Source organism: Chiloscyllium plagiosum, unplaced genomic scaffold (genome assembly GCF_037043375.1).
Source record: "Chiloscyllium plagiosum isolate Xiang-an unplaced genomic scaffold, Cpla_swu_hap1 HiC_scaffold_48, whole genome shotgun sequence".
Taxonomy (NCBI): domain Eukaryota; kingdom Metazoa; phylum Chordata; class Chondrichthyes; order Orectolobiformes; family Hemiscylliidae; genus Chiloscyllium; species Chiloscyllium plagiosum.
In genome coordinates, this window is record NW_028270186.1 from 53,287,472 (window position 1) to 53,313,608 (window position 26,137).

At 47.9% G+C, this 26,137-nt stretch overlaps 1 long non-coding RNA gene across 1 annotated transcript in view; it reads right to left on the reverse strand.

Annotated features, from left to right (window-relative positions):
• Positions 1–281: 281 nt before the first annotated feature.
• LOC148135969 (uncharacterized) overlaps positions 282–26,137 on the reverse strand; it is an 82,046-nt gene continuing 56,190 nt past the window's right edge. The window contains exon 2 of the long non-coding RNA XR_015754836.1: positions 282–1,107. This is a non-coding gene — a long non-coding RNA (uncharacterized LOC148135969). The remainder of the gene's footprint in view (positions 1,108–26,137) is intronic.

The following is a 26,137-nucleotide window of genomic DNA, read 5'->3' on the forward strand; positions in this document are numbered from 1 at the left end:
TTTCTCCATGTTTTTCTCCCTGTTGTTGCCGATGTTTCCCTTAGTTTTTCCCCATGTTGTTCCCCATGTTTCCCCATCTTTTTCACCGTATTGTTCCCTGTTTTTCCTGAGCTGTTCCCTGTTTCCCCATGTCTTTCCCCATGATATTCCCTATGTTTCTGTGTTTTTCCATTTTGTACCCTACGTTTCACTGTATTTTTCCCTGTGTTTCTCCCGACACATTTCCTGAGAGGGGTTAGGTCAGTATGGCTCTCGTTGACAAATTGCAATGAAACACAGAATTGGGTTTTCTTTTTAGAAACTGAACCAATAGCCAGAGAATGTCGCCCTGCCAGGTCCTGAATTTATTCACACAATACCGAGGCATTTTTGGCTGATTCACCACCAAACCCAGCTCATCACGTTCCAGAGATTCACACATGCCAGTACAATGACCAACACAACCAATACAAACATAGAGAACAACGTGGGGAAACATAGGGAAAAACACAGGAAAAACCACAGAGAAACAGGGAACAACATGGGGAAAATCACAGAAACAGGGAACAACACAGGGAAAACACAGAAACATCGGGAACAACACACGGAAAACAGAAAAACAGGGAACAACATGGGAAAAACACAGAGAAACATAGGGAACAACACGGGGAAAACACAGAGAAACAGGGAATAACACGGGGAAAACACAGAAATAGGGAACAACACAGGGAAAACACAGAGAAACAGGGAACAACACAGGGAAAACACAGAGAAACATAGGGAACAACACGGGGCAAAACACAGAGAAACATAGGGAACAACACGGGGAAAACACAGAGAAACATAGGGAACAACACGGGGAAAACACAGAGAAATAGGGAACAACACGGGGAAAACACAGAGAAACAGAGGGACCAACACGGGGAAAACATAGAGAAACAGGGAACAACACGGGGCAAAACACAGGGAACAACAAACTGATTGAAGATAGAGAAATGCAGAGAAACATGAATACGTCTACATGTTCATCCACGGTCTCAGACAGCAAATACGCTCAGTGACAGATCGGGAAACAGGAACAGGCAGAATGATGCGCAGGCAATGAGAAACCAGAAGCCAGTCCGACAGCTATGCAGTGGGAAAGAACAAATCCAGAGCAATGTTTATCAGGCATCCAGGAAAAAGGGAAATGAAACATGAGGCAAAGCTGAAAACAAGAGGAATGATAATAGGGACAGAACATAAACAACCAGTTCAGCACAGCAGGGAATGGGACAGGGACTGGGAGGGAATGGGACAGGGACTGAGAGGGAATATTAAACTGTACAGAACAGTGGGGAATGGGATAGGGACTGAGAGGGAATATTAAACTGTACAGAACAGTGGGGAATGGGACAGGGACTGAGAGGGAATATTAAACTGTACAGAACAGTGGGGAATGGGACAGGGACTGAGAGGGAATATTAAACTGTACAGAACAGTGGGGAATGGGACAGGGACTGAGAGGGAATGGGAAACGGACTGAGAGGGAATATTAAACTGTACACAACCGTGGGGAATGGGACAGGGACTGAGAGGGAATATTAAACTGTACAGAACAGCGGGGAATGGGACAGGGTCTGAGAGGGAATGGGACAGGGACTGGGAGGGAATGGGACAGGGACTAAGAGGGAATATTGAACTATACAGAACAGTGGGGAATGGGACAGGGACAGAGAGGGAATATTAAACTGTATAGAACAGGGGGAATGGAACAGGGACTGAGAGGGAATATTAAATTGTACAGAACTGTAGGGAATGGGACTGGGACTGCGAGGGAATATTAAACTGGACAGCACAGTGGGGAATGGGACAGGGACTGGGAGGGAATGGGACAGGGACTGGGAGGGAATTTGACAGGGACTGAGAGGGAATATTCAACTGTACAGCACAGTGGGGAATGGGACAGGGACTGAGAGGGAATATTCAACTGTACAGAACAGTGGGGAATGGGACAGGGACTGAGAGGGAATATTCAACTGTACAGAACAGTGGGGAATGGGACAGGGACTGAGAAGGAATATTAAACTGTACAGAACAGTGGGGAATGGGACAGGCACTGAGAGGGATTATTAAACTGTACAGAACAGTGGGGAATGGGACAGGGACTGAGAGGGAATATTAAACTGTACAGAAATGTGGGGAATGGGACAGGCACTGAGAGGGAATATTAAACTGTACAGAACAGTGGGGAATGGGACAGGGACTGAGAGGGAATGGGAAAGGGACGGAGAGGGAATATTAAACTGTACACAACCGTGGGGAATGGGACAGGGACTGAGAGGGAATATTAAACTGTACAGAACAGCTGGGAATGGGACAGGGACTGAGAGGGAATGGGACAGGGACCGGGAGGGAATGGGACAGGGACTAAGAGGGAATATTGAACCATACAGAACAGTGGGGAATGGGACAGGGACTGAGAGGGAATGGGAAAGGGACTGAGAGGGAATATTAAACTGTACACAACCATGGGGAATGGGACAAGGACTGAGAGGGAATATTGTATTGTGCAGAACCGTGGGGAATGGGACAGGGACTGAGAGGGAATATTCAACTGAACAGAACCGTGGGGAATGGGACAGGGACTGAGAGGGAATATTCAACTGTACAGAACAGTGGGGAATGGGACAGGGACTGAGAAGGAATATTAAACTGTACAGAACAGTGGGGAATGGGACAGGCACTGAGAGGGATTATTAAACTGTACAGAACAGTGGGGAATGGGACAGGGACTGAGAGGGAATATTAAACTGTACAGAAATGTGGGGAATGGGACAGGCACTGAGAGGGAATATTAAACTGTACAGAACAGTGGGGAATGGGACAGGGACTGAGAGGGAATGGGAAAGGGACGGAGAGGGAATATTAAACTGTACACAACCGTGGGGAATGGGACAGGGACTGAGAGGGAATATTAAACTGTACAGAACAGCGGGGAATGGGACAGGGACTGAGAGGGAATGGGACAGGGACCGGGAGGGAATGGGACAGGGACTAAGAGGGAATATTGAACCATACAGAACAGTGTGGAATGGGACAGGGACTGAGAGGGAATGGGAAAGGGACTGAGAGGGAATATTAAACTATACACAACCATGGGGAATGGGACAAGGACTGAGAGGGAATATTGTATTGTGCAGAACCGTGGGGAATGGGACAGGGACTGAGAGGGAATATTCAACTGAACAGAACCGTGGGGAATGGGACAGGGACTGAGAGCGAATATTAAACTGTACAGAACAGCAGGGAATGGGACAGGGCCTGAGAGGGAATATTGAAATGTGCAGAATCGTGGGGAATGGGACAGGGACTGAGTGGGAATATTAAACTGTACAGAACCGTGGGGAATGGGACAGCGACTGAGAGGGAATATTAAACTGTACAGAAGTGGGGAATGGGACAGGGACTGAGAGGGAATATTCAACTGTACAGAAGTGGGGAATGGGACAGGGACTGGGAGGGAATATTAAACTGTACAGAACCGTGGGGAATGGGACAGGGTCTGAGAGGGAATATTAAACTGTACAGAAGTGGGGAATGGGACAGGGACTGAGAGGGAATATTAAATAGAACAGAACAGTGGGTATTGGGACAGGGACTGAGAGGGAATATTAAATTGAACAGAACAGTGGGGAATGGGACAGGGACTGAGAGGGAATATTAAACTGAACAGAACCGTGGGGAATGGGACAGGGACTGAGAGGGATTATTAAACTGTACAGAACAGTGGGGAATGGGACAGGGCCTGAGAGGGAATATTGAACTGTGCAGAACCGTGGGGAATGGGACAGCGACTGAGAGGGAATATTAAACTGTACAGAACAGTGGGGAATGGGACAGGGACTGAGAGGTAATATTAAATTAGACAGAACAGCGGGGAATGGAACAGGGACTGAGAGGGAATATTAAACTGTACAGAACCGTAGGGAATGGGACAAGGACTGAGAGGGAATATTGAACTGTGCAGAACCGTGGGGAATGGGACAGGGACTGAGAGGGAATATTAAACTGAAAAGAACCGTGGGGAATGGGACAGGGACTGAGAGCGAATATTAAACTGTAGAGAACAGCAGGGAATGGGACAGGGCCCGAGAGAGAATATTGAAATGTGCAGAATCGTGGGGAATGGGACAGGGACTGAGTGGGAATATTAAACTGTACAGAACCGTGGGGAAGGGGACAGCGACTGAGAGGGAATATTAAACGGTACAGAACAGTGGGGAATGGACAGCGACTGAGAAGGAATATGAAACTGTACAGGACAGTGGGGAATGGGACAGGGACTGAGAGGGAATATTCAACTGTACAGAAGTGGGGAATGGGACAGGGACTGAGAGGGAATATTAAACTGTACAGAACCGTGGGGAATGGGACAGGGACTGAGAGGGAATATTAAACTGTACAGAAGTGGGGAATGGGACAGGTACTGAGAGGGAATATTAAATTGAACAGAACAGTGGGGAATGGGACAGGGACTGAGAGGGAATATTAAACTGAACAGAACCGTGGGGAATGGGACAGGGACTGAGAGCGAATATTAAACTGTACAGAACAGCAGGGAATCGGACAGGGCCTGAGAGAGAATATTGAAATGTGCAGAATCGTGGGGAATGGGACAGGGACTGAGTGGGAATATTAAACTGTACAGAACCGTGGGGAATGGGACAGCGACTGAGAGGGAATATTAAACGGTACAGAACAGTGGGGAATGGACAGCGACTGAGAAGGAATATTAAACTGTACAGGACAGTGGGGAATGGGACAGGGACTGAGAGGGAATATTAAACTGTACAGAAGAGTGGGGAATGGGACAGGGACTGAGAGGGAATATTAAACTGTACAGAACCGTGGGGAATGGGACAGGGACTGAGAGGGAATATTAAACTGTACAGAAGTGGGGAATGGGACAGGACTGAGAGGGAATATTAAATTGAACAGAACAGTGGGGAATGGGACAGGGACTGAGAGGGAATATTAAACTGAACAGAACCGTGGTGAATGGGACAGGGACTGAGAGGGAATATTAAACTGAACAGAACAGTGGGGAATGGGACAGGGACTGAGAGGTAATATTAAATTGGACAGAACAGCGGGGAATGGGACAAGGACTGAGAAGGAATATTGAACTCTGCAGAACCGTGGGGAATGGGACAGGGACTGAGAGGGAATATTAAACTGAACAGAACCGTGGGGAATGGGACAGGGACTGAGAGCGAATATTAAACTGTAGAGAACAGCAGGGAATGGGACAGGGCCTGAGAGGGAATATTGAAATGTGCAGAATCGTGGGGAATGGGACAGGGACTGAGTGGGAATATTAAACTGTACAGAACCGTGGGGAAGAGGACAGCGACTGAGAGGGAATATTAAACGGTACAGAACAATGGGGAATGGACAGCGACTGAGAAGGAATATTAAACTGAACAGGACTGTGGGGAATGGGACAGGGACTGAGAGGGAATATTCAACTGTACAGAAGTGGGGAATGGGACAGGGACTGAGAGGGAATATTAAACTGTACAGAACAGTGGGGAATGGGACAGGGACTGAGAGGGAATATTCAACTGTACAGAATAGTGGGGAATGGGACAGGGACTGAGAGGGAATATTCAACTGAACAGAACCGTGGGGAATGGGACAGGGACTGAGAGGGAATATTAAACTGTACAGAACAGTGGGGTATGGGACAGGGACTGAGAGGAATATTCAACCGAACAGAACAGTGGGGAATGGGACAGGGACTGAGAGCGAATATTAAACTGTACAGAACAGTGGGGAATGGGACAGGGACTGAGAGCGAATATTAAACTGTACAGAACAGTGGGGAATGGGACAGCGACTGGGAGGGAATAGTAAACTGTACAGAACAGTGGGGAATGGGACAGGGACTGAGTGGGAATATTAAACTGAACAGAACTGTGGGGAAGGGGACAGCGACTGAGAGGGAATATTAAACGGTACAGAACAGTGGGGAATGGACAGCGACTGAGAAGGAATATTAAACTGTACAGGACAGTGGGGAATGGGACAGGGACTGAGAGGGAATATTAAACTGTACAGAAGTGGGGAATGGGACAGGGACTGAGAGGGAATATTAAATTGAACAGAACAGTGGGGAATGGGACAGGGACTGAGATGGAATATTAAACTGTACAGAACAGTGGGGAATGGAACAGGGACTGAGAGGGAATATTAAATTGTACAGAACTGTAGGGAATGGGACTGGGACTGCGAGGGAATATTAAACTGAACAGCACAGTGGGGAATGGGACAGGGACTGGGAGGGAATGGGACAGGGACTGGGAGGGAATGGGACAGGGACTGAGAGGGAATATTCAACTGTACTGCACAGTGGGGAATGGGACAGGGACTGAGAGGGAATATTCAACTGTACAGAACAGTGGGGAATGGGACAGGGACTGAGAGGGAATATTCAACTGTACAGAACAGTGGGGAATGGGACAGGGACTGAGAAGGAATATTAAACTGTACAGAACAGTGGGGAATGGGACAGGCACTGAGAGGGAATATTAAACTGTACAGAACAGTGCGGAATGGGACAGGGACTGAGAGGGAATGGGACAGGGACTAAGAGGGAATATTGAACTATACAGAACAGTGGGGAATGGGACAGGGACTGAGAGGGAATGGGAAAGGGACTGAGAGGGAATATTAAACTGTACACAACCATGGGGAATGGGACAAGGACTGAGAGGGAATATTGAACTGTGCAGAACCGTGGGGAGTGGGACAGGGACTAAGAGGGAATATTGAACTGAACAGAACCGTGGGGAATGGGACAGGGACTGAGAGCGAATATTAAACTGTACAGAACAGTGGGGAATGGGACAGGGACTGAGAGCGAATATTAAACTGTACAGAACAGCAGGGAATGGGACAGGGACTGAGAGGGAATATTGAAATGTGCAGAATCGTGGGGAATGGGACAGCGTCTGAGAGGGAGTATTAAACGGTACAGAACAGTGGGGAATGGGACAGCGACTGAGAAGGAACATTAAACAATACAGGACAGTGGGGAATGGGACAGGGACTGAGAGGGAATATTCAACTGTACAGAAGTGGGGAATGGGACAGGGACTGGGAGGGAATATTAAACTGTACAGAACCGTGGGGAATGGGACAGGGACTGAGAGGGAATATTAAACTGTACAGAAGTGGGGAATGGGACAGGGACTGAGAGGGAATATTAAATTGAACAGTACAGTGGGTATTGGGACAGGGACTGAGAGGGAATATTAAATTGAACAGAACAGTGGGGAATGGGACAGGGACTGAGAGGGAATATTAAACTGAACAGAACCGTGGGGAATGGGACAGGGCCTGAGAGGGAATATTGAACTGTGCAGAACCGTGGGGAATGGGACAGCGACTGAGAGGGAATATTAAACTGTACAGAACAGTGGGGAATGGGACAGGGACTGAGAGGTAATATTAAATTTGACAGAACAGCGGGGAATGGAACAGGGACTGAGAGGGAATATTAAACTGTACAGAACCGTAGGGAATGGGACAAGGACTGAGAGGGAATATTGAACTGTGCAGAACCGTGGGGAATGGGACAGGGACTGAGAGGGAATATTAAACTGAACAGAACCGTGGGGAATGGGACAGGGACTGAGAGCGAATATTAAACTGTAGAGAACAGCAGGGAATGGGACAGGGCCTGAGAGGGAATATTGAAATGTGCAGAATCGTGGGGAATGGGACAGGGACTGAGTGGGAATATTAAACTGTACGGAACCGTGGGGAATGGGACAGCGACTGAGAGGGAATATTAAACGGTACAGAACAGTGGGGAATGGGACAGCGACTGAGAAGGAATATTACACAGTACAGGACAGTGGGGAATGGGACAGGGACTGAGAGGAAATATTCAACTGTACAGAAGTGGGGAATGGGACAGGGACTGAGAGGGAATATTAAACTTTACAGAACCGTGGGGAATGGGACAGGGACTGAGAGGGAATATTAAACTGTACAGAAGTGGGGAATGGGACAGGGACTGAGAGGGAATATTAAATTGAACAGAACAGTGGGGAATGGGACAGGGACTGAGAGGGAATATTAAACTGTACAGAAGTGGGGAATGGGACAGGACTGAGAGGGAATATTAAATTGAACAGAAGAGTGGGGAATGGGACAGGGACTGAGAGGGAATATTAAACTGAACAGAACCGTGGGGAATGGGACAGGGACTGAGAGGGAATATTAAACTGAACAGAACAGTGGGGAATGGGACAGGGACTGAGAGGTAATATTAAATTGGACAGAACAGCGGGGAATGGGACAAGGACTGAGAAGGAATATTGAACTCTGCAGAACCGTGGGGAATGGGACAGGGACTGAGAGGGAATATTAAACTGAACAGAACCGTGGGGAATGGGACAGGGACTGAGAGCGAATATTAAACTGTAGAGAACAGCAGGGAATGGGACAGGGCCTGAGAGGGAATATTGAAATGTGCAGAATCGTGGGGAATGGGACAGGGACTGAGTGGGAATATTAAACTGTACAGAACCGTGGGGAAGGTGACAGCGACTGAGAGGGAATATTAAACTGTACAGGACTGTGGGGAATAGGACAGGGACTGAGAGGGAATATTCAACTGTACAGAAGTGGGGAATGGGACAGGGACTGAGAGGGAATATTAAACTGTACAGAACCGTGGGGATTGGGACAGGGACTGAGTGGGAATATTAAACTGTACAGAACAGTGGGGAATGGACAGCGACTGAGAAGGAATATTAAACTGTACAGGACTGTGGGGAATGGGACTGGGACTGAGAGGGAATATTCAACTGTACAGAAGTGGGGAATGGGACAGGGACTGAGAGGGAATATTAAACTGTACAGAACCGTGGGGAATGGGACAGGGACTGAGAGGGAATATTAAACTGTACAGAATAGTGGGGAATGGGACAGGGACTGAGAGGGAATATTCAACTGAACAGAACCGTGGGGAATGGGACAGGGACTGAGAGGGAATATTAAACTGTACAGAACAGTGGGGTATGGGACAGGGACTGAGAGGAATATTCAACCGAACAGAACAGTGGGGAATGGGACAGGGACTGAGAGGGAATATTAAACTGTACAGAACAGTGGGGAATGGGACAGGGACTGAGAGGGAATATTAAACTGTACAGAACAGTGGGGAATGGGACAGCGACTGAGAGGGAATAGTAAACTGTACAGAACAGTGTGGATTGGGACAGGGACTGAGAGGGAATATTAAACTGTACAGAACAGTGGGGAATTGGACAGGGACTGAGTGGGAATATTAAACTGTACAGAACCGTGGGGAATGGGACAGCGACTGAGAGGGAATATTCAACTGTACAGAACAGCGGGGAATGGGACAGGGCCTGCGAGGGAATATTGAACTGTGCAGAACCGTGGGGAATGGGACAGCGACTGAGAGGGAATATTAAACTGTACAGAACAGTGGGGAATGGGACAGGGACTGAGAGGGAATATTAAACAGTGCAGAACAGCGGGGAATGGAACAGGGACTGAGAGGGAACATTAAACTGTACAGAACCGTGGGGAATGGGACAAGGACTGAGAGGGAATATTGAACTGTGCAGAACCGTGGGGAATGGGACAGGGACTGAGAGGGAATATTAAACTGAACAGAACCGTGGGGAATGGGACAGGGCCTGAGAGCAAATATTAAACTGTACAGAACAGCAGGGAATGGGACAGGGCCTGCGAGGGAATATTGAAATGTGCAGAATCGTGGGGAATGGGACAGGGACTGAGTGGGAATATTAAACTGTACAGAACCGTGGGGAAGGGGACAGCGACTGAGAGGGAATATTAAACGGTACAGAACAGTGGGGAATGGACAGCGACTGAGAAGGAATATTGAACTGTACAGGACAGTGGGGAATGGGACAGGGACTGAGAGGGAATATGAAACTGTACAGAATAGTGGGGAATGGGACAGGGACTGAGAGGGAATATTCAACTGTACAGAAGTGGGGAATGGGACAGGGACTGAGAGGGAATATTAAATTGAATAGAACAGTGGGGAATGGGACAGGGACTGAGAGGGAATACTAAACTGAACAGAATCGTGGGGAATGGGACAGGGACTGAGAGCGAATATTTCACTGTACAGAACAGCAGGGAATGGGACAGGGCCTGAGAGGGAATATTGAAATGTGCAGAATCGTGGGGAATGGGACAGGGACTGAGTGGGAATATTAAACTGTACAGAACCGTGGGGAATGGGACAGGGACTGAGTGGGAATATTAAACTGTACAGAACCGTGGGGAAGGGGACAGCGACTGAGAGGGAATATTAAACTGTACAGGACTGTGGGGAATGGGACAGGGACTGAGAGGGAATATTCAACTGTACAGAAGTGGGGAATGGGACAGGGACTGAGAGGGAATATTAAACTGTACAGAACGTTTGGAATGGGACAGGGACTGAGAGGGAATATTAAACTGTACAGAAGTGGGGAATGGGACAGGGACTGAGAGGGAATATTAAATTGAACAGAACAGTGGGGAATGGGACAGGGACTGCGAGGGAATATTAAATTGAACAGAACAGTGCGGAATGGGACAGCGACTGAGAGGGAATATTAAACTGAACAGAACCGTGGGGAATGGGACAGGGACTGAGAGGGAATATTGAACTGTGCAGAACCGTGGGGAATGGGACAGCGACTGAGAGGGAATATTAAACTGTACAGAACAGTGAGGAATGGGACAGGGACTGAGAGGGAATATTGAACTGTGCAGAACCGTGGGGAATAGGACAGGGACTGAGAGGGAATATTAAACTGTACAGAAGTGGGGAAAGGGACAGGGACTGAGAGGGAATATTAAATTGAACAGAACAGCGGGGAATGGGACAAGGACTGAGAGGGAATATTGAACTGTGCAGAACCGTGGGGAATGGGACAGGGACTGAGAGGGAATATTAAACTGAACAGAACCGTGGGGAATGGGGCAGGGACTGAGAGCGAATATTAAACTGTAGAGAACAGCAGGGATTGGGACAGGGCCTGAGAGGGAATATTGAAATGTGCAGAATCGTGGGGATTGGGACAGGGACTGAGTGGGAATATTAAACTGTACAGAACCGTGGGGAAGGGGACAGCGACTGAGAGGGAATATTAAACGGTACAGAACAGTGGGGAATGGACAGCGACTGAGAAGGAATATTAAACTGTTCAGGACAGTGGGGAATGGAACAGGGACTGAGAGGGAATATTCAACTGTACAGAAGTGGGGAATGGGACAGGGACTGAGAGGAAATATTAAACTGTACAGAACCGTGGGGAATGGGACAGGGACTGAGAGGGAATATTAAACTGTACAGAAGTGGGGAATGGGACAGGGACTGAGAGGGAATATTAAATTGAACAGAACAGTGGGGAATGGGACAGGGACTGAGAGGGAATATTAAATTGAACACAACAGTGGGGAATGGGACAGGGACTGAGAGGGAATATTAAACTGAACAGAACCGTGGGGAATGGGACAGGGACTGAGAGGGAATATTAAACTGAACAGAATAGTGGAGAATGGGACAGGGACTGAGAGGGAATATTAAACTGTAGAGAACAGCAGGGAATGGGACAGGGACAAAGAGGGAATATTGAACTGTGCAGAACCGTGGGGAATGGGACAGCGACTGAGAGGGAATATTAAAGTGTACAGAACAGTGGGGAATGGGACAGGGACTGAGTGGGAATATTAAACTGAACAGAACTGTGGGGAAGGGGACAGCGACTGAGAGGGAATATTAAACGGTACAGAACAGTGGGGAATGGACAGCGACTGAGAAGGAATATTAAACTGTACAGGACAGTGGGGAATGGGACAGGGACTGAGAGGGAATATTAAACTGTACAGAAGTGGGGAATGGGACAGGGACTGAGAGGGAATATTAAATTGAACAGAACAGTGGGGAATGGGACAGGGACTGAGAGGGAATATTAAATTGTACAGAACAGTGGGGAATGGAACAGGGACTGAGAGGGAATATTAAATTGTACAGAACTGTAGGGAATGGGACTGGGACTGCGAGGGAATATTAAACTGAACAGCACAGTGGGGAATGGGACAGGGACTGGGAGGGAATGGGACAGGGACTGGGAGGGAATGGGACAGGGACTGAGAGGGAATATTCAACTGTACTGCACAGTGGGGAATGGGACAGGGACTGAGAGGGAATATTCAACTGTACAGAACAGTGGAGAATGGGACAGGGACTGAGAGGGAATATTCAACTGTACAGAACAGTGGGGAATGGGACAGGGACTGAGAAGGAATATTAAACTGTACAGAACAGTGGGGAATGGGACAGGCACTGAGAGGGAATATTAAACTGTACAGAACAGTGGGGAATGGGACAGGGACTGAGAGGGAATGGGACAGGGGCTAAGAGGAAATATTGAACTATACAGAACAGTGGGGAATGGGACAGGGACTGAGAGGGAATGGGAAAGGGACTGAGAGGGAATATTAAACTGTACACAACCATGGGGAATGGGACAAGGACTGAGAGGGAATATTGAACTGTGCAGAACCGTGGGGAATGGGACAGGGACTAAGAGGGAATATTGAACTGAACAGAACCGTGGGGAATGGGACAGGGACTGAGAGCAAATATTAAACTGCACAGAACATTGGGGAATGGGACAGGGACTGAGAGCGAATATTAAACTGTACAGAACAGCAGGGAATGGGACAGGGCCTGAGAGGGAATATTGAAATGTGCAGAATCGTGGGGAATGGGACAGGGACTGAGTGGGAATATTAAACTGTACAGAACAGTGGGGAATGGGACAGCGACTGAGAGGGAGTATTAAACGGTACAGAACAGTGGGGAATGGGACAGGGACTGAGAGGAAATATTCAACTGTACAGAAGTGGGGAATGGGACAGGGACTGAGAGGGAATATTAAACTGTACAGAACGTTTGGAATGGGACAGGGACTGAGGGGGAATATTAAACTGTACAGAAGTGGGGAATGGGACAGGGACTGAGAGGGAATATTAAATTGAACAGAACAGTGGGGAATGGGACAGGGACTGAGAGGGAATATTAAACTGTACAGAAGTGGGGAATGGGACAGGACTGAGAGGGAATATTAAATTGAACAGAAGAGTGGGGAATGGGACAGGGACTGAGAGGGAATATTAAACTGAACAGAACCGTGGGGAATGGGACAGGGACTGAGAGGGAATATTAAACTGAACAGAATAGTGGGGAATGGGACAGGGACTGAGAGGTAATATTAAATTGGACAGAACAGCGGGGAATGGGACAAGGACTGAGAAGGAATATTGAACTCTGCAGAACCGTGGGGAATGGGACAGGGACTGAGAGGGAATATTAAACTGAACAGAACCGTGGGGAATGGGACAGGGACTGAGAGCGAATATTAAACTGTAGAGAACAGCAGGGAATGGGACAGGGCCTGAGAGGGAATATTGAAATGTGCAGAATCGTGGGGAATGGGACAGGGACTGAGTGGGAATATTAAACTGTACAGAACCGTGGGGAAGGGGACAGCGACTGAGAGGGAATATTAAACTGTACAGGACTGTGGGGAATGGGACAGGGACTGAGAGGGAATATTCAACTGTACAGAACCGTGGGGAATGGGACAGGGACTGAGTGGGAATATTAAACTGTACAGAACAGTGGGGAATGGACAGCGACAGAGAAGGAATATTAAACTGTACAGGACTGTGGGGAATGGGACAGGGACTGAGAGGGAATATTCAACTGTACAGAAGTGGGGAATGGAACAGGGACTGAGAGGGAATATTAAACTGTACAGAACCGTGGGGAATGGGACAGGGACTGAGAGGGAATATTAAACTGTACAGAATAGTGGGGAATGGGACAGGGACTGAGAGGGAATATTCAACTGTACAGAAGTGGGGAATGGGACAGGGACTGTGAGGGAATATTAAACTGTACAGAACCGTGGGGAATGGGACAGGGACTGAGAGGGAATATTAAACTGTACAGAAGTGGGGAATGGGACAGGTACTGAGAGGGAATATTAAATTGAATAGAACAGTGAGGAATGGGACAGGGACTGAGAGGGAATACTAAACTGAACAGAACCGTGGGGAATGGGACAGGCACTGAGAGCGAATATTTCACTGTACAGAACAGCAGGGAATGGGACAGGGCCTGAGAGGGAATATTGAAATGTGCAGAATCGTGGGGAATGGAACAGCGACTGAGAGGGAATATTAAACGGTACAGAACCGTGGGGAATGGGACAGCGACTGAGAGGGAATATTAAACGGTACAGAACAGTGGGGAATGGGACAGCGACTGAGAAGGAATATTAAACAGTACAGGACAGTGGGGAATGGGACAGGGACTGAGAGGGAATATTCAACTGTACAGAAGTGGGGAATGGGACAGGGACTGAGAGGGAATATTAAATTGAACAGAACAGTGGGGAATGGGACAGGGACTGAGAGGGAATATTAAATTGAACAGAACAGTGCGGAATGGGACAGCGACTGAGAGGGAATATTAAACTGAACAGAACCGTGGGGAATGGGACAGGGACTGAGAGGGAATATTAAACTGTACAGAACAGTGGGGAATGGGACAGGGCCTGAGAGGGAATATTGAACTGTGCAGAACCGTGGGGAATGGGACAGCGACTGAGAGGGAATATTAAACTGTACAGAACAGTGGGGAATGGGACAGGGACTGAGAGGGAATATTGAACTGTGCAGAACCGTGGGGAATAGGACAGGGACTGAGAGGGAATATTAAACTGTGCAGAACCGTGGGGAATGGGACAGCGACTGAGAGGGAATATTAAACTGTACACAACAGTGGGGAATGGGACAGGGACTGAGAGGGAATATTGAACTGTGCAGAACCGTGGGGAATAGGACAGGGACTGAGAGGGAATATTAAACTGTACAGAAGTGGGGAATGGGACAGGGACTGAGAGGGAATATTAAATTGAACAGAACAGTGGGGAATGGGACAGGGACTGAGAGGGAATTTTAAATTGGACAGAACAGCGGGGAATGGGACACGGACTGAGAGGGAATATTGAAATGTGCAGAATCGTGGGGATTGGGACAGGGACTGAGTGGGAATATTAAAATGTACTGAACCGTGGGGAAGGGGATAGCGACTGAGAGGGAATATTAAACGGTACAGAACAGTGGGGAATGGACAGCGACTGAGAAGGAATATTAAACTGTACAGGACAGTGGGGAATGGAACAGGGACTGAGAGGGAATATTCAACTGTACAGAAGTGGGGAATGGGACAGGGACTGAGAGGAAATATTAAACTGTACAGAACCGTGGGGAATGGGACAGGGACTGAGAGGGAATATTAAACTGTACAGAAGTGGGGAATGGGACAGGGACTGAGAGGGAATATTAAATTGAACAGAACAGTGGGGAATGGGACAGGGACTGAGAGGGAATATTAAATTGAACAGAACAGTGGGGAATGGGACAGGGACTGAGAGGGAATATTAAACTGAACAGAACCGTGGGGAATGGGACAGGGACTGAGAGGGAATATTAAACTGAACAGAATAGTGGGGAATGGGACAGGGACTGAGAGGGAATATTAAACTGTAGAGAACAGCAGGGAATGGGACAGGGACTAAGAGTGAATATTGAACTGTGCAGAACCGTGGGGAATGGGACAGCGACTGAGAGGGAATATTAAACTGTACAGAACAGTGGGGAATGGGACAGGGACTGAGAGGGAATATTCAACTGTACAGAACAGTGGGGTATGGGACAGGGACTGAGAGGAATATTCAACTGAACAGAACAGTGGGGAATGGGACAGGAACTGAGAGGGAATATTAAACTGTACAGAACAGTGGGGAATGGGACAGGGCCTGAGAGGGAATATTGAACTGTTCAGAACCGTGGGGAATGGGACAGTGACTGAGAGGGAATATTAAACTGCACAGAACAGTGGGGAATGGGACAGGGACTGAGAGGGAATATTCAACTGAACAGAACCGTGGGGAATGGGACAGGGACTGAGAGGGAATATTAAACTGTACAGAACAGTGGGGAATGGGACAGGGACTGAGAAGGAATATTAAACCGTACAGAACAGTGGGGAATGGGACAGGGACTGAGAGGGAATATTAAACTGTACAGAACAGTGGGGAATGGGACAGGGACTGAGAGGGAATATTAAACTGTACAGAACAGCGGGGAATGGGACAGAGACTGAGAGGGAATATTAAACTGAAAAGAACAGCGGGGAATGGGACAGGGACTGAGAGGGAATATTAAACTGCACAGAACAGTGTGGATTGAGACAGGAACTGAGTGGGAATATTAAACTGTACAGAACCGTGGGGAATGGGACAGCGACTGAGAGGGAATATTAAACTGTACAGAACAGTGGGGAATGGGACAGGGACTGAGAGGGAATATTAAATTGGACAGAACAGCGGGGAATGGGACAAGGACTGAGAGGGAACACTAAAGTGTAGGGAACAGCAGGGAATGGGACAAGGCCTGAGAGGGAATATTGAACTGTGCAGAACCGTGGGGAATGGGACAGCGACTGAGGGGGAATATTAAACTGTACAGAACAGTGGGGAATGGGACAGGGACTGAGAGGGAATATTGAACTGTGCAGAACCGTGGGGAATGGGACAGGGACTGAGAGGGAATATTGAACTGTGCAGAACAGTGGGGAATGGGACAGGGACTGAGAGGGAATATTAAACTGTGCAGAACAGCGGGTAATGGGACAGGGACTGAGAGGGAATATTAAACTGTACAGAACAGCAGGGATTGGGACAGGGACAGAGAGCGAATATTATACTGTGCAGAACAGTGGGGAATCGGACAGGGACTGAGAGGGAATATTATACTGTGCAGAACAGCAGGGAATGGGACAGGGACTGAGATGGAATATTAAACTGAATAGAACAGCGGGTCATGGGACAGCGACTGAGAGGGAATATTAAACTGTACAGAACAGTGGGGAATGGGACAGGGACTGAGTGGGAATATTAAACAGTACAGAACAGTGGGGGGTGGGACAGCGACTGAGAGGGAATATTAAACTGTACGGAACAGCGGGGAATGGGACAGGGAATGAGAGGGAATATTAAACTGTACAGAACAGCGGGGAATGGGACAGGGACTGAGAGGGTATATTAAACTGAACAGAACAGTGGGGAATGGGACAGGGACTGAGTGGGAAAATTAAACTATACAGAAACGTGGGGAGTGGGACAGCGAATGAGAGGGAATATTAAACTGTACAGAACAGTGGGGAATGGGACAGGGACTGAGTGGGAATATTAAACTGTACAGAACCGTGGGGAATGAGAGAGCGACTGAGAAGGAATATTACACTGTACAGAACAGTGGGAGATTGGGACAGGGACTGAGAGGGAATATTAAACTGTGCAGAACAGTGGTGAATGGGACAGGGACTGAGAGGGAATATTAAACTGAACAGGACCGTGGGGAATGGGACAGGGACTGAGAGGGAATATTCAACTGTACAGAACAGTGGGGAATGGGACAGGGACTGAGAGGGAATATTAAACTGAAAAGAACCGTGGGGAATGGGAATGGGACAGGGAATGAGAGGGATAATTAAACTGTAGACAAGAGCAGGGAATGGGACAGGGCCAGAGAGGGAATATTGAACTGTGCAGAACCGTGGGTAATGGGACAGGGACTGAGAGAGAATATTAAACTGAACAGAACCGTGTGGAATGGAACAGGGACTGAGAGGGAATATTAAACTGAACAAAAACGTGGGGAATGGGACAGCGACTGAGAGGGAATATTAAACTGAACAGAACCGTGGGGAATGGGACAGGGACTGAGAGGGAATATTAAACTGAACAGAACCATGGGGAATGGGACAGCGACTGAGAGGGAATATTAAACTGAAGAGAACCGTGGGGAATGGGACTGTGACTGAGAGGGAATATTAAACTGAACAGAACCGTGGGAAATGGGACAGCGACTGAGAGGAAATATTAAACTGTACAGAACAGTGGGGAATGGGACAGGGACTGAGTGGGAATATTAAGCTGTACAGAACCGTGGGGAGTGGGACAGCGACCGAGAGGGAATATTAAACTGTACAGAACAGTGAGGAATGGGACAGGGACTGAGTGGGAATATTAAACTGTGCAGAACAGTGGGGAATGGGACAAGGACTGAGAGGGAATATTAAACTGTGCAGAACAGTGGGGAATGGGACAGCGACTGAGAGGGAATATTAAACTGAACAGAACCGTGGGGAATGGGACAGCGACTGAGAGGGAATATTCAACTGTACAGAACAGTGGGGAATGGAACAGGGACTGAGAGGGAATATTAAACTGAAAAGAACCGTGGGGAATGGGAATGGGACTGAGAGGGTATATTAAACTGAACAGAACAGTGGGGAATGGGACAGGGACTGAGTGGGAATATTATACTGTGCAGAACAGCAGGGAATGGGACAGGGACTGAGATGGAATATTAAACTGAATAGAACAGCGGGTCATGGGACAGCGACTGAGAGGGAATATTAAACTGTACAGAACAGTGGGGAATGGGACAGGGACTGAGTGGGAATATTAAACAGTACAGAACAGTGGGGGGTGGGACAGCGACTGAGAGGGAATATTAAACTGTACGGAACAGCGGGGAATGGGACAGGGAATGAGAGGGAATATTAAACTGTACAGAACAGCGGGGAATGGGACAGGGACTGAGAGGGTATATTAAACTGAACAGAACAGTGGGGAATGGGACAGGGACTGAGTGGGAAAATTAAACTATACAGAAACGTGGGGAGTGGGACAGCGAATGAGAGGGAATATTAAACTGTACAGAACAGTGGGGAATGGGACAGGGACTGAGTGGGAATATTAAACTGTACAGAACCGTGGGGAATGAGAGAGCGACTGAGAAGGAATATTACACTGTACAGAACAGTGGGAGATTGGGACAGGGACTGAGAGGGAATATTAAACTGTGCAGAACAGTGGTGAATGGGACAGGGACTGAGAGGGAATATTAAACTGAACAGGACCGTGGGGAATGGGACAGGGACTGAGAGGGAATATTCAACTGTACAGAACAGTGGGGAATGGGACAGGGACTGAGAGGGAATATTAAACTGAAAAGAACCGTGGGGAATGGGAATGGGACAGGGAATGAGAGGGATAATTAAACTGTAGACAAGAGCAGGGAATGGGACAGGGCCAGAGAGGGAATATTGAACTGTGCAGAACCGTGGGTAATGGGACAGGGACTGAGAGAGAATATTAAACTGAACAGAACCGTGTGGAATGGAACAGGGACTGAGAGGGAATATTAAACTGAACAAAAACGTGGGGAATGGGACAGCGACTGAGAGGGAATATTAAACTGAACAGAACCGTGGGGAATGGGACAGGGACTGAGAGGGAATATTAAACTGAACAGAACCATGGGGAATGGGACAGCGACTGAGAGGGAATATTGAACTGAAGAGAACCGTGGGGAATGGGACTGTGACTGAGAGGGAATATTAAACTGAACAGAACCGTGGGAAATGGGACAGCGACTGAGAGGAAATATTAAACTGTACAGAACAGTGGGGAATGGGACAGGGACTGAGTGGGAATATTAAGCTGTACAGAACCGTGGGGAGTGGGACAGCGACCGAGAGGGAATATTAAACTGTGCAGAACAGTGGGGAATGGGACAGCGACTGAGAGGGAATATTAAACTGAACAGAACCGTGGGGAATGGGACAGCGACTGAGAGGGAATATTCAACTGTACAGAACAGTGGGGAATGGAACAGGGACTGAGAGGGAATATTAAACTGAAAAGAACCGTGGGGAATTGGAATGGGACAGGGAATGAGAGGGAATATGAAACTGTAGACAAGAGCAGGGAATGGGACAGGGCCTGAGAGGGTATATTGAACTGTGCAGAACCGTGGGGAATGGGAATGGGACAGGGAATGAGAGGGAATATGAAACTGTAGACAAGAGCAGGGAATGGGACAGGGCCTGAGAGGGTATATTGAACTGTGCAGAACCGTGGGGAATGGGACAGGGACTGAGAGGGAATTTACAACTGATCAGAACCAGGTGGAATGGGACAGGGACTGAGAGGGAATATTAAACTGTACAGAGCAGTGGGGAATGGGACAGGGACTGAGAGAGAATATACAACTGAACAGAACAGGGGAGAATGGGACAGGGACTGTGAGGGAATATTAAACTGTACAGAACAGTGGGGAATGGGACAGGGACTGAGAGGGAATATTAAACTGAACAGAACAGTGGGGAATGGGACAGGGACTGAGAGGGAATATTAAACAGTACAGAACAGTGGGGAATGGGACAGGGACTGAGAGGGAATATTAAACTGTACAGTACAGTGGGGAATTGGACAGGGACTGAGAGGGAATATTAAACTGTACAGAACAGTGGGGAGTGGGACAGGGACAGAGTGGGAATATTAAACTGTACAGAACCGTGGGGAATGGGACAGCGACTGAGAGGTATTATTAAACTGTACAGAACAGTGGGGAATGGGACAGGGACTGGGAATGAATATTAAACTGTACAAAACAGTGGGGAATGGGATAGCGACTGAGAAGGAATATTAAACTGTACAGGACAGTGGGGAATGGGACAGGGACAGTGAGGGAATATTAAACTGTACAGAAGTGGGGAATGGGACAGGGACTGAGAGGGAATATTAAACTGTCCAGAACAGCGGGGAATGGGACAGGGACTGAGAGGGAATATTAAACTGTGCAGAACAGCAGGGAATGGGACAGTGACTGAGAGGGAATATTGAACTGTGCAGAACAGCAGGGAATGGGACAGCGACTGAGAGCGAATATTAAACTGGACAGAACAGCGGGGAATGGGACAGTGACTGAGAGGGAATATTAAACTGTGCAGAACAGCAGGGAATGGGACAGCGACTGATAGGGAATATTAAACTGTACAGAACAGCGGGGAATGGGACAGCGACTGAGAGGGAATATTAAACTGTACAGAACAGTGGGGAATGGGACAGGGACTGGAAATGAATATTAAACTGTACAAAACAGTGGGGAATGGGACAGCGACTGAGAAGGAATATTAAACTGTACAGGACAGTGGGGAATGGGAAAGGGACAGTGAGGGAATATTAAACTGTACAGAAGTGGGGAATGGGACAGGGACTGAGAGGGAATATTAAACTGTCCAGAACAGCGGGGAATGGGACAGTGACTGAGAGGGAATATTAAACTGTGCAGAACAGCAGGGAATGGGACAGTGACTGAGAGGGAATATTGAACTGTGCAGAACAGCAGGGAATGGGACAGCGACTGAGAGCGAATATTAAACTGGACAGAACAATGGGGAATGGGACAGGGACTGAGAGGGAATATTAAACTGTACAGAACAGCGGGGAATGGGACAGCGACTGAGAGGGAATATTAAACTGTACAGAACAGTGGGGAATGGGACAGGGACTGAGAGGGAATATTAAACTGTACAGAACAGCGGGGAATGGGACAGCGACTGAGAGGGAATATTAAACTGTACAGAACAGTGGGGAATGGGACAGGGACTGAGAGGGAATATTAAACTGTACAGAACTGTGGGGAATGGGACAGGGACTAAGAGGGAACATTATACTGTACAGAACAGTGGGGAATGGGACAGGGACTGGGAGGGAATATTAAAATGTACAGAACAGTGGGGATTGGGACAGCGACTGAGAGGGAATATTAAACTGTACAGCACTGTAGGGCATGGGACTGGGACTGCGAGGGAATATTAAACTGTACAGAACAGTGGGGAATGGGACAGGGACTGAGAGGGAATATTAAATTGTAGAGAACAGGGGGGAATGGGACAGGGACTGAGAGGGAATGGGACAGGGACTGACAGGGAATGGAAGAGGAACTGACAGGGAATGGGACAGGGACTGAGAGGGAATATTGAACTGTGCAGAACAGTGGGGAATGGGACAGGGACTGAGAGGGAATATTAAACTGAAAAGAACCGTGGGGAATGGGAATGGGACAGGGAATGAGAGGGATAATTAAACTGTAGACAAGAGCAGGGAATGGGACAGGGCCTGAGAGGGAATATTGAACTGTGCAGAACCGTGGGTAATGGGACAGGGACTGAGAGGGAATATTAAACTGAACAGAACCGTGTGGAATGGAACAGGGACTGAGAGGGAATATTAAACTGAACAGAACCGTGGGGAATGGGACAGCGACTGAGAGGGAATATTAAACTGAACAGAACCGTGGGGAATGGGACAGGGACTGAGAGGGAATATTAAACTGAACAGAACCATGGGGAATGGGACAGCGGCTGAGAGGGAATATTAAACTGAAGAGAACCGTGGGGAATGGGACTGTGACTGAGAGGGAATATTAAACTGAACAGAACCGTGGGAAATGGGACAGCGACTGAGAGGAAATATTAAACTGTACAGAACAGTGGGGAATGGGACAGGGACTGAGTGGGAATATTAAGCTGTACAGAACCGTGGGGAGTGGGACAGCGACCGAGAGGGAATATTAAACTGTATAGAACAGTGGGGAATGGGACAGGGACTGAGTGGGAATATTAAGCTGTACAGAACCGTGGGGAGTGGGACAGCGACCGAGAGGGAATATTAAACTGTACAGAACAGTGAGGAATGGGACAGGGACTGAGTGGGAATATTAAACGGTACGGAACAGTGGGGAATGAGACAGCGACTGAGAAGGAATATTAAACTGTACAGGATAGTGGGGAATGAGACAGGGACAGTGAGGGAATATTAAACTGTACAGAACAGTGGGGAATGGGACAAGGACTGAGAGGGAATATTAAACTGTGCAGAACAGTGGGGAATGGGACAGCGACTGAGAGGGAATATTAAACTGAACAGAACCGTGGGGAATGGGACAGCGACTGAGAGGGAATATTCAACTGTACAGAACAGTGGGGAATGGAACAGGGACTGAGAGGGAATATTAAACTGAAAAGAACCGTGGGGAATGGGAATGGGACAGGGAATGAGAGGGAATATGAAACTGTAGACAATAGCAGGGAATGGGACAGGGCCTGAGAGGGTATATTGAACTGTGCAGAACCGTGGGGAATGGGAATGGGACAGGGAATGAGAGGGAATATGAAACTGTAGACAAGAGCAGGGAATGGGACAGGGCCTGAGAGGGTATATTGAACTGTGCAGAACCGTGGGGAATGGGACAGGGACTGAGAGGGAATTTACAACTGATCAGAACCAGGTGGAATGGGACAGGGACTGAGAGGGAATATTAAACTGTACAGAGCAGTGGGGAATGGGACAGGGACTGAGAGAGAATATACAACTGAACAGAACAGGGGAGAATGGGACAGGGACTGTGAGGGAATATTAAACTGTACAGAACAGTGGGGAATGGGACAGGGACTGAGAGGGAATATTAAACTGAACAGAACAGTGGGGAATGGGACAGGGACTGAGAGGGAATATTAAACAGTACAGAACAGTGGGGAATGGGACAGGGACTGAGAGGGAATATTATACTGTACAGTACAGTGGGGAATTGGACAGGGACTGAGAGGGAATATTAAACTGTACAGAACAGTGGGGAGTGGGACAGGGACAGAGTGGGAATATTAAACTGTACAGAACCGTGGGGAATGGGACAGCGACTGAGAGGTATTATTAAACTGTACAGAACAGTGGGGAATGGGACAGGGACTGGGAATGAATATTAAACTGTACAAAACAGTGGGGAATGGGATAGCGACTGAGAAGGAATATTAAACTGTACAGGACAGTGGGGAATGGGACAGGGACAGTGAGGGAATATTAAACTGTACAGAAGTGGGGAATGGGACAGGGACTGAGAGGGAATATTAAACTGTCCAGAACAGCGGGGAATGGGACAGGGACTGAGAGGGAATATTAAACTGTGCAGAACAGCAGGGAATGGGACAGTGACTGAGAGGGAATATTGAACTGTGCAGAACAGCAGGGAATGGGACAGCGACTGAGAGCGAATATTAAACTGGACAGAACAGCGGGGAATGGGACAGCGACTGATAGGGAATATTAAACTGTACAGAACAGCGGGGAATGGGACAGCGACTGAGAGGGAATATTAAACTGTACAGAACAGTGGGGAATGGGACAGGGACTGGAAATGAATATTAAACTGTACAAAACAGTGGGGAATGGGACAGCGACTGAGAAGGAATATTAAACTGTACAGGACAGTGGGGAATGGGACAGGGACAGTGAGGGAATATTAAACTGTACAGAAGTGGGGAATGGGACAGGGACTGAGAGGGAATATTAAACTGTCCAGAACAGCGGGGAATGGGACAGTGACTGAGAGGGAATATAAAACTGTGCAGAACAGCAGGGAATGGGACAGTGACTGAGAGGGAATATTGAACTGTGCAGAACAGCAGGGAATGGGACAGCGACTGAGAGCGAATATTAAACTGGACAGAACAATGGGGAATGGGACAGGGACTGAGAGGGAATATTAAACTGTACAGAACAGCGGGGAATGGGACAGCGACTGAGAGGGAATATTAAACTGTACAGAACAGTGGGGAATGGGACAGGGACTGAGAGGGAATATTAAACTGTACAGAACAGCGGGGAATGGGACAGCGACTGAGAGGGAATATTAAACTGTACAGAACAGTGGGGAATGGGACAGGGACTGAGAGGGAATATTAAACTGTACAGAACTGTGGGGAATGGGACAGGGACTAAGAGGGAATATTATACTGTACAGAACAGTGGGGAATGGGACAGGGACTGGGAGGGAATATTAAAATGTACAGAACAGTGGGGAATGGGACAGCGACTGAGAGGGAATATTAAACTGTACAGCACTGTAGGGCATGGGACTGGGACTGAGAGGGAATATTAAACTGTACAGAACAGTGGGGAATGGGACAGGGACTGAGAGGGAATATTAAATTGTAGAGAACAGGGGGATTGGGACAGGGACTGAGAGGGAATGGGACAGGGACTGAGAGGGAATATTAAATTGTGCAGAACAGCGGGGAATTGGACAGGGACTGAGAGGGAATGGGACAGGGACTGACAGGGAATGGAAGAGGGACTGACAGGGAATGGGACAGGGACTGAGAGGGAATATTGAACTGTGCAGAACAGTGGGGAATGGGACAGGGACTGAGAGGGAATATTAAACTGAACAGAACCGTGTGGAATGGAACAGCGACTGAGAGAGAATATTAAACTGAACAGAACCGTGGGGAATGGGACAGGGACTGAGAGGGAATATTAAACTGAACAGAACCATGGGGAATGGGACAGCGACTGAGAGGGAATATTAAACTGAAGAGAACCGTGGGGAATGGGACTGTGACTGAGAGGGAATATTAAACTGTACAGAACAGTGGGGAATGGGACAGGGACTGAGTGGGAATATTAAGCTGTACAGAACCGTGGGGAGTGGGACAGCGACCGAGAGGGAATATTAAACTGTACAGAACAGTGAGGAATGGGACAGGGACTGAGTGGGAATATTAAACGGTACGGAACAGTGGGGAATGAGACAGCGACTGAGAAGGAATATTAAACTGTACAGGATAGTGGGGAATGAGACAGGGACAGTGAGGGAATATTAAACTGTACAGAACAGTGGGGAATGGGACAAGGACTGAGAGGGAATATTAAACTGTGCAGAACAGTGGGGAATGGGACAGCGACTGAGAGGGAATATTAAACTGAACAGAAACGTGGGGAATGGGACAGCGACTGAGAGGGAATATTCAACTGTACAGAACAGTGGGGAATGGAACAGGGACTGAGAGGGAATATTAAACTGAAAAGAACCGTGGGGAATGGGAATGGGACAGGGAATGAGAGGGAATATGAAACTGTAGACAAGAGCAGGGAATGGGACAGGGCCTGAGAGGGTATATTGAACTGTGCAGAACCGTGGGGAATGGGAATGGGACAGGGAATGAGAGGGAATATGAAACTGCAGACAAGAGCAGGGAATGGGACAGGGCCTGAGAGGGTATATTGAACTGTGCAGAACCGTGGGGAATGGGACAGGGACTGAGAGGGAATTTACAACT